This window comes from Lonchura striata, chromosome 10, assembly GCF_050655825.1.
Source record: "Lonchura striata isolate lonStrDom1 chromosome 10, ASM5065582v1, whole genome shotgun sequence".
Classification (NCBI taxonomy): Eukaryota; Metazoa; Chordata; class Aves; order Passeriformes; family Estrildidae; genus Lonchura; species Lonchura striata.
In genome coordinates, this window is record NC_140712.1 from 11,991,086 (window position 1) to 12,006,972 (window position 15,887).

The 15,887-nt window shown below is 39.9% G+C and overlaps 1 protein-coding gene across 6 annotated transcripts in view; it reads left to right on the forward strand.

The window, feature by feature from the left end:
* The first annotated feature begins 854 nt into the window (after window positions 1-854).
* The window catches only part of RAB27A (RAB27A, member RAS oncogene family), a 30,502-nt gene continuing 15,469 nt past the window's right edge, over window positions 855-15,887 (forward strand). For 2 of the 6 annotated variants that reach the window (XM_085588723.1, XM_021537415.3), the window contains exons 1-2: window positions 855-984; window positions 11,150-11,267. The gene's annotated coding sequence lies outside the window, so the exon portion shown is untranslated. Of the gene's footprint in view, window positions 1,315-11,149; window positions 11,268-15,887 lie in introns of all 6 variants that reach the window. The other 4 variants (XM_085588724.1, XM_085588725.1, XM_021537419.3 and 1 more) reach the window with 4 other exon arrangements.

A 15,887-nucleotide genomic window follows, 5' to 3' on the forward strand; every position in this document is an offset into this window, starting at 1 on the left:
CAGTTTGGACATGACATTACATGGGCAGTGGCTTTAAACTGAAAGAGGGCAGGATTAGATTTTGGGAAGAAATTTTTTAGAGTGAGAGGTTGCTCAGAGAAGCTGTGGCTGACCCATCCCTCGAAGTCTCCAAGGCCAGGCTGGACAGGGCTTTGAGCAGCCTGGTCTAGTGGAAGGTGTCCCTGGCCATGGCAGGGGGCTGGAACTAGATGGTCTTTAAGGTCCCTTCCCACCCAAACCATTTCCTGATTCTATGAGGAAATGCTACAAATTACCACAAATTTCTGCATTACTGCAGTGACTCCAGCAGCTTCCTTTACAGTACCACTAAATATTGAAAAGGTTATTTTGAAGAGGTGTAGGTCAGGTCTAGGAGGCACTTCCTTTGTAAATATAATGACTGGAATTGTCCATAAAGATTGCAGTTGAATTTGAAAAGCCTCAAGAAAAGAGGATGTCTGAACTGATGCAGGTGTTATTGATGCAACTGAGCTTAAGACTCTGCTTGCTGAATTCTTGAGGCTGCTGGATTTAAAGCGTTTACTGGGAAGCTGCTGAGAGTATGGAGCACGCTTCCCTTTCGGGGGAAGGCAGGCGGCCAGCAGGCGGCAGGAAGAGCTCATTAAACCCACAGTGCTGTGCCTTAAGCAGGCGCCGCGGTTTTTCGCTGCAAAGCCTGTTTTGCCTCTCACGAATTCTTACTAAACGGCGCGAGATCTTCGGGGGAGGTGAGGAGGGGAGGAAGGGCTGAAGCGCAGCCCGGCCGATGCCGCGGGGCCGCGCTCAGCCCGCCCAGGTGGCCGCGGCGGGGCCGGGACACGCCGGGGCGGTGCCGCCCGGCCCGCCCCCACCTCGGGCTGCACGGGAAGTGATGTTGCCTTGACGGAAAAGACACGGTCGGAGCCCCAGAAAAAAAAAAAAAAAAAGGCAGGTGCGGCGTGACGCGGCTGCGGGAGCTCCGGCGGCCGGGAGGCGAGCAGGGCGGTGAGCGCAGGCGGCTGGGCTCGGCTGGGCTGGCAGAGGGCTTGGCCAGAGCCCCGGGACGGTGTTTCGGGCGGGCAGGTCGGGGTGCCGGCGCCCCGCGGCTCCGGAGCAGCGAGCCGGGCGTTGGCAAAGGGGTCTCGCTCGGGAGATCGGTGTGGGACGTCCGCAGCTCGGCCTTTGGGCCGCCCCTCAGGTGCTTCCCCGCGGGGCGCCGGCAGCAGCCCCGCCCGGGCCCCCCGCGCTGCCGCTGCTGCGGGCTCCCACCGCCTCGGACCTGCGCCCCTTCTGCAGCGGAGAAGGGATTGCATGCCTGCTTTACATCTTTGAAAGGTTGTAAAAATGGTCAGTCGTTACGAAAGCACTGTAATGATGTTACATCTGCCTAGCCAGGACTCAGATCTTGTATGTGACTATCAGCAGACCTGTTGCTCCTTTCTGAACGTTGCACGTTTGTCTGAGGGAAGGCCCTTCACCTTGATTTGTAATGCTTGGGCTGAACTTACACTTTGATGATCTTGGATCTAAAGAATGCTAAGTCCATTAGAAACCTATTGATTTTCCTCATTCTGTAAGTAACTAGAGTATGTTAATATATAAGTGGTATTTTTGATGGTGCTAGGAAAGTATAAAGGACATGCTTAGAACTGTTGAAACCACTCAATTTTTATGTCTTAGACATGTATCAAGAATATTTTGAGCTTTCTGACTGTATGATTCTCCTAATGCTTCCCTCATAGATGGTGCTTCATCAGGATAGCACACACATGTTTGGAGTTAGTTCTGCAAGGTGATGTGTTGCTGCACTTACAGGTTTTTCTTTGAAACTCTACAAAATCTATTCTGCCCTTTCTTGGAAACTTAATCTGATACAGACATCTTCTCTCAGCCCTTCTTTCTTGTCACAGACTTTTACTAATTTTGTGAGTGTTCCAAGTATTTTCCAGCCAGGGAAAAGCATATACTGCAATATGCATTTCAAATGTTGATAGGTAAATGTAGGAATGGTATTTGTAATGCTAAATAAATGTCTCAAAAGCATGGTTAAAAAGAATGGAAAAAAGAACAGCATGTTCCTGTGTTTCTCGTTCAGGGTTCTGATTTTACATCTACTTAATCTCTTGCACAAAGGAGTTTGGGAAAGAGGGTGTGCTACAACTTACACTGGTTTATTTTCACATTTATCAAAATTTCTCATGAGCAACCAGATGTCTAAAACCAGACTGTAAGTTTGTTTTATCACTATCGTTAAACATGGGAACACATTATTTTATCACTTGATTGCACACTTCCTTTTCTTTTAAAGAGAAGATAAGGTGAGATAAAAGAATTCTTAAGTAGGGTTTGACATTTACAGAAACAAGTATTACTTGCAGTAACCCCTGTGTGCCTTTGAATTCTTGGTTGTGCTGCTCCTGCCAGGTATCTGTTGTGCTGGTAAATGACCAGTGATAGGTCTGTCACTTTGCAGCATAACCCTGGACTTGCAGATCAACACCTTTATTAAGATCAGTCTGTCACAGTCAACAGAGATGGTTAGAATTTAATTTAATCTGAAGAAACAGGCAAAATTTGCACTAGAGGTGGAATATAAAGAATGAGAACTCATTTTCCCTGTTGATGTCTCAGCAAATAATTAAGTTGCATTTATAAATAATTAATCATCAAATATTCCCGTCTGTATTAAAGCTGCACATGTAGTTGGTCCTGCAGAGGGTTACTTAGATACTTACAGGTGAACTTTTCCTGGGCTGGGCAAACACAGTGCTCTGGAACTTTCTTTTGCTCCCATTGTCTTGTAGATATCACTCAGTGCTGCAGATGCAATCTTTGAGCTTACAGCACTGGCTTTGAACATGCCTGAAAAAGTTTAAATACAGTATGGTTTAATAAATTCTAACCTAAAAGGTGGCTTTTTTAGCAGAAACACTTTTTTTTTCTATTTATACAAATATATTCCAAATCAGTCTTTTTCTGGATATAGCATCTGGTTATGAGGATTTTCCTAATTTCTTTTTTTTCCTCTTCTTAGTCAGAACTGCATCCCTGTCAGAAGACAGGACTAACTTGAACCATGTTAAATCAACTGAGATCACTTAATTATTTAATGATCCTTTTATCTCCAGTGGAGCTTTGTGAATAAGTCCTAGCCCTGACATTCTTTTCTGGAACACCCTTACATTGTTGTATTTTCATACAAAGAACAGCAGAATTTACTTTTGATTTATAGTAATAAGTAGTCTCAGTGCCTGTGATTTATTTTCCAATCTAATATGCCTTATGGCATGTAGATTAAAATATGACACATTACCAGCATGCTTTATTCCTGTGGTGTTGGTGTGGCTTCAAAGGGCTGAGGATGCTTTTGGGGGTGTGTGACAGTTTTGCATATCCTGGGTGGTGGAATTCTTTTCACATACTGGCACATTTCAGCACTCTGGAGCTGACCTAACAAGTTTTTCAGTATTTTAGACTACACGAGGAAAAAAACCCAGGCAAATGTCCTTGCTTCTATGGTTCTGAGCATAACATCAAAGTGTAAACCAGTGCAGTGATATTTTCCTGAGTTTGCAAACCTATTTCCCATGCCTGTTTTCTTTCTCTATATGTCTGATACTTTTACTGATGAGAAATGTGTAAGAATCAAGTGAGTCAAAAAAGGCACTTTTGGAAGACAATGTGAAGGAAGTAAGGTACCAAAGGGGCAGGAAGCAGCAGTGAAGATACAAATTTAGCAGGAATACAACTTTTCTAGAAATCTGTCATTTGCAACAGACAAAAAAAGTTGGTTAATAGATAATTAGTTTTTTTAAATTAAAAGTCCAATCTGTGGGCACTTGCAAAAAGTATTTTCAAAATAACTGTACACTTCTGCAGTAATTCTTTGTGTAAATGTGATATGTGATTGAAAGGACTGTAAGGAGTACACCTTGCTGAAATATTTTATGTGCAAATGAAATACTGGATAGGTTTAAGGACACTGCTACACAAATCAAGTAGCTGAGTCCAAATGAAGTTTGGAGTTTGTGACTGCAGTTTTGCAGCTGTGTACTGCTATTGGTTTAGAATGTGATAAAAGGATAAAGGAATAAATAGCAAAGTAGATAAAAACTGACTCTTCAGTGATACTTTCAAGTAAGGAGAGCTCCATGGGTAGAAGCAATGCCTTTTATTAGAGCTGGAAAGGATAGGCTTTCAGGTATGTAAACCCCTTTCAGGTTTGATTAGAAACAGCAGAATGTAAAGCAAAATTGAAAACAATTTTTATAATACTTTTATTAAGTTTATGTCATTAGAAGGTGATGAAGGTTCTCTGGAGAAGTGTTGTTGTCCAGAGTCAGCCCAGTCTCACTCTTAAGGCCTGGCTCATTATTTTCATAACTGTGGGATATTTTATTTGGTTCCCTTATCACTCAAAGACTGTAAGGAAAATGGCTGCTCTGTGAGCTGAAAGGAAGAAAGCAATTAATTCCAGTAACATCCTTGGGGAAAGGGAGTATTTGGACTAGACTGAAGGCTGCTAGTGGTGATAAGGACTAAGAAAGCATATATAGTGGGTGGGGGAAAGAAAACTTCATTCATTTTTATGAATAAAAATGCAAGTCTTCTGTTTTTCTCCTGTGTCTCCACCAGTCTTGCTGGTATAGTATTTAATTTGGTAGTTGCTGAGGGAAATTACCTTACTCCTGGAGATCTCTGCTGATAATTGTGCGACTGTCATGGAGTGTAGTGCATTTTGAGAATTTCAGGGTATCACTCAAGGCTCACAGTTGTGGGACTGCTTGTGCTGTGAAATGGTTTTATGCAAGGTTTGCATGAGGTGATTTGCTGCTACAGTTCTTGCCAGTGGCTGGTGCTTTCCACACCTGCTTGGAAACCTAGATAACATTCAGAATGCAGATTATAGCGAAAAACTGGATAATTGGGGTCTTTTTATGGTGGCTTGTTTTTTTTTTTTTTTTTTCCAATTGCAAATTCTAATCATAATTCCTCCTCCCCCACCCCCAGTTGTTTTGTTCTAAACCAAACTTTAGGTGTGACTGAATGTGACCCAAAATGCAGGTATCAGGGTAGTTCTAGCCCTGCTGGCATTATCCATTTCCAACAGATTTTTCTCATGCAGCACTTTCAGATCCTGTGCACATAACTGCACATGCTCCACTGACTTTCTCCTCTAACACTGATTCAGCTTGACAAGTTTTTTCTGTCAGGGCATGAACTGTCTGACTAATACCTAATTTTTCCATATTTTTTCTTGGAATGGTGTCAGGATAGACATCTCTGTACAGAGATGGTGTTAACCAAGTTTGAAGATAGTACTGCTGGATTTGACTGTATTTCTTCTGAGTTTTGTAGCAAAATTTTCATAATTTTAGATTGGATAAATATAGGCTCACGTTGGAGCTCTTAAAGTAGTAGCTTTTAAAATGTTCTGTATCTGTGAAATGGAAGAGGTGAATATAAATCTTTATCTGATAGTTTTCTAGAATTGTCAGTTTGGATATAGTCCACAGGCCTTGAGATCCTTCTGTGTGTCAGGAGGAGCTGTGGAGCAGGCTTTGGAAGGCCTGTGAAAAGAGCATGCTGCAAAAGTGGAATCATGCTATTTTGTAGGTTTTGAAACACAAGACAACTCCTCCTCCCCCACATCTGAACTGCTGATATGGTGAAACTCCACTGGTTTTATTCCATTCACTTTTTAATAATAGATGCACTTTAATTTGCTTTGAAAATAGTGTATTTTAAATCCAGCTTGAAAGTAAATGTAAAATTGAATGACTGTCACAGTATGTGCTGCAGCAGGTACAACCTGGGCAGCTGGTGGGTTTCCCTTGCAGGACTGGAAACTCTTAACTGCCAGCTTTCAGGGGAGGCACACGTCCCACTCTCCCCTTTATCCAGTCTGCCATTTTTCTGCCATTTTTTCACAAAGTGTTCGGGAAGTTCAGATCGCCTCTGTAAAGGTGTGCTCAGGCTGATCAGCAAATTCAAATACTGGGGGAAACGGCAAAAATAATAGAAATTCTATGTCTCTGCCCCTCTCTAATGAGCTTTGTTTCCTTAGGAAACCAGGCTAAGAGGCATGTCCTCATTTCAGCTTTGTTTTTTGCATTGCAAATTTGGAGCTTTGTTCCAAGAAGTCCTTACTGCATTCATAATCTGGAGTGTGGTGTGTTGAGCCTCAGGGAATTTTTCTTCAGCCTAGTATCCTGTGGGAGCATGAAGAATGGGAGCAGTAATGTTTTTAGTAATTGGTAATCACACAGGGAGTGGAATGGAGCCAATGGAACTGAAAGACCTACTTTGGTAATGTACTGCAGAATCACCACCTTTCCAAGCCCACCCATTCCTCCTGCACACCCTGAAGGAAGGCAGATCAACCAGTCAGGTTAGTTAAACTGGGGAGTCGCTCAGTAGGTGGGAATAGTAAGGAGCTCTCATGTTAATGGTGTTCATGCTTTAAGAAATGATAGAAAAAATAGGCATCACAGGTGTTTAATTTGGTTTCATGTGCTTTATTGCATGGAAGATCAAACAATACACTGCAGAAGCAATACTTTGCTGTAGCTCAGAAGCAACAGACTTCTCTCTCTGTCACATAGTTCACATAATTAACCTTTCCATTTTTCCTCCTGAGAGCAGAGTTAAAGTGCAAAAGGCACTGTTGACAGCTTGCAAGGAGAATGATGAACCACTTGCCCTATTAAGTAGATTGAGAAAAGATGTGAACAAGGTCTTCTGCTGGAAAGAAAACCCAGCTCTGCTGAGACTGGCTTTCAAATAGCATGTACTGCCAAAAATAAACATATATCAATTAAGCTGAAGTGTGGATAGAAATATGACAGAAACTTTCAAAGCTGTATTCATATAAGATTGTAAAACATTGAAAATCCTTTCTTAGCTAGCTGTAGTGCACATGTTCCTTTAAATGGGTACAGCAGCTTCCTGTAAAGATACTATGTTTTTTAATTAAAACAGTTCACTTAGTCATCAACCCTTAAAGTAGATAATGATCATTGATCTAAAATGAGATTTGTAGCTCTTCAGGCTGAAGATAGAGACATCAGATTATTGGTGTGCTTTTAAAGCTTCTCACCCAATGCAGGGCCACTGGTGCCTCATGCAGTGCTCCTCCAGGTGCTCTCTTCATGCAGTCAGGCCTGCACTTTGTAGGTATTATGAAATGTGAAACAACACAGTCTCACAGGAACTGTAGCAGGTCAAATAATCTATCTTTAGATTAAATGTTCTTTTGAGTACAGATTATATAATTTGATTAGTGTGAATGTTTCCAAAATACCATTTTCTGCATACAAAATGATCACATTTGCTCAGTTCACTCAAAACAAAAAATCATATACATTTTATTGCTATTTTAAATAAACATGTTTTGACCATTTCTTGGTGTTGTAACATCTTATATAGACATATATAATAGTATTTTTTAATACTGTTTTCTTTCTGATATTTCAGAACTGTAATCAGAGAGAACCTTGTTCAATTATTAAAGGGTTCTTTCCTTCCCCTTTTGATTCAGATCTGGAAAAGGCATTATAGAAAGTGGTGTGGAGGCAGAAGCTTGCAGTTTGACAGAATTGACAGATCAATTAGAATCACTTGTTTGGGATAATTTTACTAATCTTTTCTGAGGTCAAATATAACCACATATAAATCGTATTTGGGAAGCAGTCTTTTGATGTTTTTTCTGATGACAGAGCTTGGTCTAAAGTGTTTTGAAGTGCTGATGTTGAATACCCAGCTACTGCAAAAGATTCCTGTCTTTAGGCAGTATGATGTTCTAGGAAAGCAAAATTGATGCTTTTCATTTGTTGATTATTTTACTGTTAACTTTTTATTGTTGAAGAGACCCTGGTAATTCTTGGAAGCTAGTTATCAGGAGACTCTTTTGGAGGGGATTATTTTTAATAACCTCCTTTCTATGTTAACTGCTGCAGATCTTAAATATGCCAATCCTTTATCACATGCAATGTTAAAAGAAAGCTCTGTCAACTACTACTAGAAATTGCCTAGATTGGCTTACAGTTGAAAGAACATAATGGAAGTTTTACTTTGCTCTATAATATTACTAAATATTTAGCAGTTGTGCCTTTGGGTAGCAGGAAGGCCTGCCTGACTTACTTTTATTTTAATCACTGAAGGGATATTTCATGATTTGGTCCTGGCAAAGTTCAGCTATAACAGTTCTGGTGTGAAACCTGATTTTGTGAGTGTGGGTTTTTTTTTTTTTTTTTTTTTTTTTTTTTTTTTTTTTTTTCCCTGGAAGGATATTGGTGAGAGGAAAGCAAAATAAAAAAATCCTTTATATGGAATTTATCTCCTCCTTTCAGGTCCTTTTAGTTCTGTCCTGAAGTATTGGCATGTTACTGCAGAGCAGGGGCAGATGCACTGATGTTAGGCACAGCTCTTGGCTTTGGAAATGTGTTCTGTAGCACTAGCTGAAATGGGCTGTTGCTAGAACCAATTCTTCTCCTATTCTTCTCTCCAGGGGCAGATGTCTTTATTTCTGCAGGCAGTTAACAATTCCAGCATTTTTCTTACAGAAGAAATGTCTGCTACAGGACAATTTGGACACTTGCACCTTATCTCAAGGTTGTGGAGTGTGTGAAGACAAATATTGTGATGCTTATACTGAAGAATGCTCCACACTGTTCACTGTGTTTAACTCCTCAGATTTTCTTCTAAATTCCTAGGCCTGTAAATCATAGAAAAGTTTTTCAAATAAACCATAAATTCCATGTATTCAGATCATCTTATTCATCAAACTTGTAAAAATGTTTGGAATATTGAATAACTGAGCAGATGGGTATTCCTTTGTAGAGCTGGAGCTTTAAAACTGCATTTCACAGATTCAGTAATTTTGATCCCCTACATAAACTAAGAAATTGTCCAAGCTCTTAGAACCCCCTAGGACTGTGGTAGCAGTGGGGGAAGGCTCACCTTGGGCTGCCTGCAGTGGTTCCTGTTCCAGCTGTTGCTGCTTGGTTTCTGTTTGCTTCCTGCCACCACAGCAGGGCTGCCTCAGCTGCCTCTGCAGCATTTGCTGAGAGGCTGCCAACATGTTTGTTTAAAAACAGAGACTAAAATAACCAAACACTGAAGTCCTCCCAGTTTATAACTCTCCAGTTTGAAATCAACATAACTTCACCCTCAAAAAGAAAGCTTTAGTTCAGCTGTACCTTTCTGGCTAATTCTTACCGTTTCGGATAAAACCCTTGCCTGGTAGGGAGGAAGGAAGGATTAGTTGGTGTTCCTCACGCCAAGTTGGTGAGAGACAAGCTGAGCAGCCTCATTTCATCCTAAAATAAAACACTGAAGTCTGGGCATTATTTATTAATTGTTTTTCTATTAAGGATGGCAAACATCTGACTGTATGGAAGAGTTTGAACTCCATTTACATTGAGAGAGATTGAGGTTGCCACTTCCAGACATTTTGTGCGTAGTGTGTGTAGTCACCTCCCGGGGCTGTTTGCAACATGGCAGAAGAATTGCTACTTTGTCAACACTTCTTATCCTGTTCCTCCTTCTGCACTCTGGAGCAGTCACCAGACATACTAGTGTGCTTGTGGTCTGAATATTTCTTCACAGTTAAGCAAATGTGCTGGAATTGATCAGGGAAGCAAGCAGTTAAAAGATTAAACATTTGCATGTTGCTGAAAATTCAACACAATTCTGTTTTTTAATTGCATGTGGGAGCAAAAAAGGGTCTTTTATATTCCTCTAAAACTGGTGAAATTTTCAGAAGATTGGATTGAGCCAAGAATGGGTAGAGTTTTAAAAATTACAACCTGTAACTAAATGTCAAAGAAATGGATTTTAATTAATGCTGGGAAAATGCTAAGGCAGGGCGTGAAAAAGTGTTCCAGCTCTGTATAACAGAACTTAGGTGTTCACCAGGGCAATGAAAATAAAAATTGCCTTGATTCACATGAAAAGAGGCAAGATAGTTGAGCACTGAAACAAGTCAGAGTTAAGAAGCTTGTGGTGTTTTTGTTACCAGTAGATGAATCCATATGTTAAATATTTGTAGCAGCCTGTCTGCAGCACTTCTTAAATTATAAGATTGGAGACTAGCCTGAGACACCACCTTAATTTCCTTTCTTTGCTGCTCTTGAAGTAGCCTGAGGAAAGAAACTGCGACAGGAAAGGATTGTGCAAGGACATTTGTCTGCAAAAGCTCACATCAGCTAAATCTTACTCAGTGAGTGCAAAACTTGCTTTGTCCACAGCTTTCAGTGCTCTCCTGTGAGCATCTGTAAAGTTGGGGTGTCTGAGAGGGGACGAGGCCTTGTGGGGCTATGGGGCTGTGGAGGTCCTGTCTCATCCCCGTGCAGGGCCCTCCATGCAGTGAGTGCCTCTGGTGTTGGTACTGGGGCAGACGTGTGAATTCTGACTCTTGGGGGCCCGTGTTAACAGGCCCTTGTGAACTGCCTCATTGAAGAGTTGGTTTACATGTTAAATCAGTAGCTTTATTTCCTTGACGTTATTTAAATGTTTAAAATGTCTGCATGTGTCTCTTAGGACTGAGCAGGGACAGGAACTTGTAGGTTTAGCATCTGTGTTTCAGAAAGTTTCTGGCAACATCCTCACTCTGATCTCTTCCTGGAGCTTGTTGCCATCAGAAGTGGTTCAGCAGAAAGGACTGGACACAGATGCCTACAAAAGTTCCTGCTCACGTGGTCTCTCTCTGGTGCCTTTGCCAGTTTTGTAATCAGTAACTTTTTCTGCTGTCTGTAAAGGTGGGAAATAAAACCAGTTTGGGCAACTTTGGTGCTTGCTGTATTTCAATATAGTAGACAGTATACTGTGTTTGCTGTATTTTATTTTTTTCGTATACTTAGAAAAAGTTGTGCTCACGCATTGCAACTTCCTTTCCCTAAGACAAGGAGGAGGGTCAGTAGTTTATGCAAAGGCTGGAGGTGTATTACCTGGTTTAGGGAGATCTAGTTAGCTGCTTTGCTTACTTTTAAAAGGGGGAAAAGAGATCACTTGATCGGTCAGCAAGACCACATGACAAGCAGCTGAATGTAATTAGGTGGGGAGGGTGGTTGTGTGGGGCTGGCAGCTTCCCATGCCCTGTGAATGTTAGCGCTATTAGACTGAACTACACTCTTTTGGTTTTATTTCTCTCTGCTGATGCTTCCTGTAGATGAGAAATGGCTCTTTTTGCATGACTATGGTATTCAAGAGATCTGACCTGTGTCAGGAAACTTGTCACTGAAGCACATTTGGAAAACTACAGATCCATTCACAGCTGTTAAACATAGGTATGTAAACACTTTCTCTTTTCTGTTTATTTTCAGAAGATTTATTACATTGTTTTCCTTGAGCTGACTGTGCCAGCTGTTCAGAGTTTTGAAACACTGTTGCTGCACTTTAACAAGCTGCCTGGAATAGTCTGATTTTGAGAGTTCAGCATTGCTGCATCCTCCTGTTCTAGAGGAAAAGTAACGTTGGGGAGAACACTTGGTTTATGTAATGCAGGCTTTGATGTTAAATTACAAAACTACTGCTCTTTTGGTATGTATTTAGTAGTTGCTTTTCCTAAATAAATTGGACTTAACTACAAACCAGGGTAAGTTTATTAACAAAATAAATAAAATTACTTCAGTGAGCAATGTCTAAAACCATAAGATGCCTTTTCTGGTCCCAAGTCATCAGCCTACATTGTCTTCTGTGGCAAACTTGTCAAAACTTGTTCTGCAGTTGGAAGGTACAATTAGACCCCCAATAGTAAGTGTGCTGTGTAAATAACATTTAAAATACTGAACAAAGTAACTCAGGATTTTTAAATGTTGCAGTGCTTGAACTTTTTTTCCCTCTGTTTTTTCCTGTGTTCCTATGAGCATTTAAAGATAAATTATACTGAATAAAACAGTCCTTTAGAATGGCAGGGTTGTGCACCAACATGTTTGTTATCATGTTTGCTAAAGAGATGATAAAAGGCATGAACATGGTGTTCAACATGGTGCAACGTGTTGCATAGGCTGCTCTTTTTAATTACAAAAAAAAAAAAGAATAGCAAGGAGCCATAAGAGCTTATCTAGTTCACTTTTCTTATTCAATCATATAGTAATGACTTGAATCATAAAATTAATTCTCATAAAAGCAATAGGAAGGTGGGCTGTTATTACTGTATCTCCTTTGTATCTCTTTTAGAAGAAACTCTGAATATATGTACCCATCTGACTAAGTCATGCCATACCACTATAAGCATGATTTTGTAATCAAGCATCCTTTCTAGCCATGTGTTTACCAGCATTTCTCTAATCATGAACCAAAACTCCAGTTTTTGTAGACTGCAAATAACCAAGGAGGAGTTGTTCAGAGAACAGAAAACAGTATTCTTCTCCACTTCTGTGGAGGTCACAAGGCTTTCCCAGGGTTTTATTTTATGTCTAGCATAGAATGTCTTAAGATGATTTTTCTCCTCCAGATCATCACCAGCTGACTTATGTTTATGACAGAGAAGTGAGAATTAAATATAGTTCAATAAATTTATTCTCTTACTCTTTCCTTATAGACATCCCCAGTGTATGAAAAGTTTATATAAGATAACTGGGAAAAAGGATTTTATAAACATTGGTGCTTGGTTTATTGTTTTTGTTTTTCCTGTGCTGTGTGGATGGATTGGTTGTTGTAGCTGCTTCACTGCAATTTACTGTTATATAATACTTCAATTTATTGCATTGCATGTGCATTTTGAATGTGTTACAGAAACTATTTCTAGCACATTTTAGTGCAGTGATTTCTAATAGCCTAAGTTATTTGGGGATTAAATTTTGATAATGTTGGAAATCTTTTGTACACTGCAAAACAATATGCTAGCATTTGGTACTGCCACTCTTTCCCTCACCATAGTCTTGCTGGATTTTAGTATATTTGCATGTTTCCAACATGTCTTTAATTTATAACACTATCTTAAACAAAATAGCCTTAGTAATTAAGCCTGGTAAAGACAAACCGGGAATCTAATTCATCTGGGCTTCTTTAAGCATAGCACTAATATTGACCCTGATTTTTTTTTTTTCTTAAAGAAAAAAGTAGCAAAAGGAAGACTATCAAAAACTCTGAAACTCTAGAAAACTTAGAATGACCTCAAAAAATCTTAAAACCGGTTAATGGAAAAAGATCTGGAAGTATCCTAGTAGAAGGAGAGAAATAAGCTCTAGACAATGGGAAGGAGTAACTTTTATTTGGTCTAAAATGTTTTACTTCATAACTAAGAAACAGTGTAATTCCTGCTTCTGAATTTGTTTAAACACTGTGTCATAGGGATAAAAGTTGTTAAAAAATCTGTTTTGATACATTGTGATGTAATTGGTATAAACAGAAAAACTGGGATCTTGGTGAGGCAATTCTCTGGGAGTGAGTGGCTTAGTTAGTAGAGCTCGACTATAGGCACTGCAGCTGTACTGATTAGTGCTGAGATTTTCTTTTTTCACATACTTCATTTGTTTTTACTGGAATCTCATTATTGGATTCTTAGTTTCTTCTATAGTAAATCACATGCACTGATTTAAAATCAAGCCAAATACTGCAAGCCAAAGCCAGTCTTGCAGAAGATGAAACACCAGCACCTATTTAATGAGACTTTTCATATAGAAACTCTTGTGGGACAATACCATGACTTACTCCCATTTTCTTGTGACTTGTGCTCAGAAAAGCATAGCTGGATAGATTCTTTCCCATTACTTACCCTTTATATTCCATTCTTCATTTCAGAGGTTTGATGCCTTTCTCAGTTATGGTGTAGGATTGTTCTGTGAAGTTGGTTTGGCAGTTTTTGTGAGATTTTTGAGTTCCTCCCAAGCATACAACATTTCTATTTAGTGTCTCACCAAGCCAGCACAGTCTGTGTACACTGTGATGTGATAACTGTATACACATTTCCCTGACACAGTTTTCAACAGGAAACTTGCACTGCTTGGATCAATTAGAACATTCTGACTGGCAAATTATTTTCATAGAAAAACTTTGTATATTTTTTTCTGGAACTTGGGTTATAGAGGTGGTTGTTCTGTAAGCTCACTGCTGCTAAACCATTTATTTGCTGTAAACAGACCCATTCTTAATTTTAAATGAAGACTTCTAAGGTGGGGAATTGCCTGTTACTGGAGGTCAGCTCAAGTGAAACTTGATGCTTTGTGTGCATGAAATGTTATGAAAAAATTATTTAGGAAGACACCTGCAGCATGAAAAGCTGGCACCAGCTGCCAGGTTTCAGGTGGGGTTTTACTCTACAGTCATTTTGGGGCCCTCCCTCCATCTGGGAATAACTAAAAGGAAAGGTATGGGTAAACTGTGGCATTAGACTTATGCTGCTTTTTGCTTTCCTTGCTCATATTTTCCTATATAACAGCAATTAATGTAAGAAATTCTGGTTTGCTGTGCTGTTTATCTCAGGAGTCTTTGCTGTGTATCAGGATTTAACTGTAATTCATGCTGTATTATGGGATTCTGATCTGAACAGTGAGATACATATTATTGGCAACTCAGGTTGAAAAACAGCAGGCTTTTTGAATGGAAGCTTTGTGTTGAGCAGTTCAGCCTGCTTAATCAGTGCTTCTTTTGAATTATGCCTTCCCTGAAGGTCTAGAAAGCTGTGCTAGGACAGGAATTGAAGCCAGCATTTTGCCAAAACACTGTCTAAGTGGTTTGGCAGACAGCAAGGCCTTGGTAGAAGGCTTGGGCAGTGGTAATTTGTGCTGCAGTTCTGGAGCTGGGGGACAGGGTAGAGGTAGGGGCTTGGCTTTCAATTCTTGAAAGAAAAGCCCACTGAAACACCTTAGTTTTAGCTTTACTTTAGTTTGAGTGATACTTTTGAGCCACAAGCATACTCCAAAGTGGCTGTGTCTTGCTTTCACATGAAGATTTCTGTGAAGATTTCTGCTTTGCTGTTGCACATTAGTGACTTCTTGAAGAGAACAGGTTGTGGTCTATTGAATACAGCCTATTTCAGGCAGAAGTGGTGTTTTATTATGTAATGGGCATGTTAAGTTATGGCCAGAGTATTCTCAGCATGGTATTTCTAAACTTTTCATAGCATTTATGAAACATGGAATCATCACATAGACTCACTGTCTTTAAATGTGTTTACTGAAAAAGTCCTGCTCAGTACTAGATGAAAATCTTTCTTAGACTGTAGCTACAGACTCTGAAATTAAAGGCTCAATTTATTTTTGAGACCTCTTAAGAGCAGATTATTCACAGCTGCCACCCATCTCTCAAACTCTTTGAAGTGTCCTGCTGCCAGCCAGCACTGCTCTCACTGGCTCCCTGTGTCAGCACGATCTCAGGTGGGTCCAGTGAGCTTTGCACCTGCAAGGATGCTTCTGTCATGATTTCATGATTTTTAAAAGACTGGGAGAAGTGAATGCTAGCTGTGAGCCTCAGTTTTATCAATCTAGATCTATCCTTCCATCTCTGTCCATTGTGTACTCTTCCTTAGCATCTCTGACTGTCCTGTGATGCTGGATTTGGGGAGTAAAAGAGTAACCTTTTCAAGTTGCTGGATGGAGTTTTAACTGACAGTTTCCCATGCCACAGATAACTATTAACTGATTTTGTCCTTTTTGTTACATTCATTTAAGAAATCCCTCTGATTAAATATTTTCATCAGTAACTTTTTATCGTTCCTAAAATTGTGCCTGATATCCATACATAATAGAATTTTCCCTCTCACTAGAAATGGATATGGCTTAGTTGTTCAGTCAATAACTTTGATAACCAGAAAATGTTCTGGGGAACAGGAGGTTTTCACAGGAGGTTGCTGAAAGAATGATGACATTAGTCCTTTTCAAAAGGCCATGATGCCTTGTGATTGATTAGCTGCTTTCAGAAAACTTCTCATGGACTTCAACATTTTTTGGTATTTCAATGGCACC